A 3,125-nucleotide genomic window follows, 5' to 3' on the forward strand; every position below is an offset into this window, starting at 1 on the left:
AGGGCTTCTCTCCAGCTAGAGTTCAATGTTATTCAGGATGATGTTTCTTTAAGTTAGTTGTAATTCCCGTTTGGTCCTGGGAGGTTAGTGTAACTTTCACTTTCTCCTTTGCCATCTTGGGTCTCAAGGCTCTTTCTTTAGTAGCTGCCACTTAAAGCATTGATATTGCCAGTTAGTCAATAACTCAGTAATGCAGTTTGGGTTCATGTACTCTTTTGCCTTGTGAAAATTAGAGCTCCCGAGAAACCAAAAAATGATTTACTTATTCTTTTTAAATCCTACATGAGACCTTTTTAGACTATAGTATCCCTCATTCGCTTATTTGTTCATGTTAACAAATATTTAAGCACTTACTCTATTCCAGGCTGCTAAGTGTTGGACATGCAGCAATAAGAATGATTTGGTGGCTGCCTTAGAAAATCCTCTACCACTAGAAAGACAACAAAAAACATGTTTGTTGAAGATTAGTAAGACAAAAGACACACAGAAGAATAAGTATTGAAAAAAATTACTGAATGATTGCATGACCCTCTCCCATGTGGATTCAAGAACACCAGCTTCAAAAATAAGTTTTATTGGTAATTCAAGCCACCACTCCAATTGGTCCAGAGTGTATACCACCACATTATGGACTTCTCTCTTTCTTTTCCAGAACAACACTAACTCTTCCTGCAACAGCCTTTCCCCTCCTGACATCTTGGTTACACCTTCCTGCTGCAGTGACCATGCACATATCAGTGCTGTTTCTGATGGTACGAGAACCATTGCTGCAGATTGTAAACATCCACTGAGCCCTTTGTACTGCATTCAGGAAGCCAATTAAAATGGGGGCCTGTCTCTATGTCCTCCCCTCTGGCCTTGATCCTCTTTTAAAACATGGAGTTTAAAATGGGGCTGTCACATTTAAGAAACAAATTTGCATAAAACTTTGTTAACATTATTATTATTTTATTTTTCAATTACAGTTCACGTTCAATATTACTGTGTATTCATTTCAGGTGTAAAGCATAATGGTTAGACAATCATATACTTTACAAAGTGATCCCCCTAATATTTCACAAATTTCTTTTTAAATCTCTTCCTAGTGTGTATTTTGCACAACTCCAGGGACATCATTAATATGGAACACCATGTGGGTGTCTCTTCAGAATTAAACAATCCACAACTCTCTATTTACAAGCCTTATTTACAAGCCTTATTTACAAGACCTGCAGCTGATTTCTTACCAAGGGTCTGGTTTTTTTGTTTGTTTGTTCATTTGTTTTTTGTTTATATGTTGTTAAATTCTTTGTCCCCCCCCCCCGCCCCCGACTTTCTGGCTCTGCTATATGTCCTGGCTCTGAAATACAACCAAGGATGATACTTAGATTATTTCATTTCTGTTTCCTCATCGACAAAATGTAACTGGATAATTACAGCTACTTGTACATATGTATGTGTAGTGATACATGGCCTGTAGGAAGCCTCAGGGCTAGAAACTATCTGGCGGGTGTCCAGATGTTAGAGAATCCCCAATCTTTTTCATGATGGTCTATACCTAAGAGAGACAATTGAGAATCAGGACCCAAAGATGAGACAGCAGGTTTATTTGGCTGGGGATGGGGTGAAAGGTGGGATCTGCAGTCAGGCAAGGTGCTTCCTTGGGCCTTTCTGTCCCTCCTCAGGCACTGGGAGCTCTAGGCTCAGAAGAGAGAGCAGGAGGAGTCAAAGACTTCAGGATTAGCAAACTGAGAATAAACAGTAAAACCCATAATCAAACCACTAGGGTACAAAGCAGAGAATGTGATGAGAGCAGATTGTACCCGGTGTTGTAAGAACATAAAGGAGAAGATTTTAGGATGAAAAATAAAATTTTAATGTCCAGAACCTCAACACCAAACACAGTATTGTCACCCATTAAATGGGGGAAGACATGTTTGTTAAATTTGGGTATGAAATGTCACTATACTAATAATACTATTTGTCTCTGTGCAGATTAGACAATACAGATGAAACATTTCTCTTTTGAAATTACTTTAGTAATAAGCCCTGAGATCATGGCTCGGCTCTGAGTAATGTTTAAGAACTAGGAGAAGCTGACCTGCCAAGAACTGCTTTTGTTAAGTTCTGTCTGGTCTTAGTCACTATATCACATTAGAGATGTGCATTATGTGAGAGAGTAGAGGCATGGTGATGATGCTGCCCCCTCTTAAAAATGGGAAATTGAGTCTCTCATTCGAAGTGCTCAGGTGGTAATTTTTGCAAACAACTACAGAGAAGCTTGAGTTTAGTTACAAATTTGATGCTCTGGACCCACTGGTTCTTCAGGTCATATAGAAGGCAATCATCTATTTTCACTGATTCATAATACTTAAGCTTGCTTCTAATTGTGGTAGACCTGCACGACTTAAGTAATTATTGTTTTTTTATATTGAAGCTGGGATTGTAGGTATTTGGTGAGCTTATTTTGGTAGTCTTATACTAGTTAGATACTCTGATCAATTTCTCTTGTCTTCCACTCTATTCCCACCCTCTTACAGAATGCTTGGTGCAGAATAATTGCTTGATAAATAAGTTTTATATGTTCCAAACATTTAATATTTCTTAACAAAAAGAAGTGAATGAAGGAAAATTGTTACTTACATAACATTTTATCTTATCTTTCAAAATCTCCATGGCAACAATTAAAGGAGCTCTTAGGACTGAGATGTCTGGTATCCAGTTTTGTAGAAATAAGACGAAAATAAACTTGTAAGTACCATCTTGCAGTCATTAGTGGAATTGCTGGGACAATGATATTTGGCACATATGATTAAATCATTCATTCATGCTGCTAGTGTTTTTGCAGTGAGATAGGTTTGGGACTAGAATAACGGGCAAGCATGCAGTGTTTTTATGGAATTTTTATTCAAGTCAGAGAAACAGATGATAAATAAGTAACTTAAATAATTACATATTGTGTTAAGATAAGGAGGAAAAAAATATTCGTGTTGAAAGAAAATTATAGGCGGCAGGATCTAATTGAGGTACATAGGTTAAGAAACATCTTGCTAATAAGATGGTATTGAGACCTAAAGGATGATTAGAGGGAAATAGAATGTCCTAGAACAGAACAATGGGACAAAGTGGGATGATAAGGGCAAAGC

The sequence above is a fragment of the Pteronotus mesoamericanus genome, unplaced genomic scaffold (assembly GCF_021234165.1).
Source record: "Pteronotus mesoamericanus isolate MK-2021 breed Mesoamerican mustached bat unplaced genomic scaffold, CSHL_Meso_final contig_425, whole genome shotgun sequence".
NCBI lineage: Eukaryota > Metazoa > Chordata > Mammalia > Chiroptera > Mormoopidae > Pteronotus > Pteronotus mesoamericanus.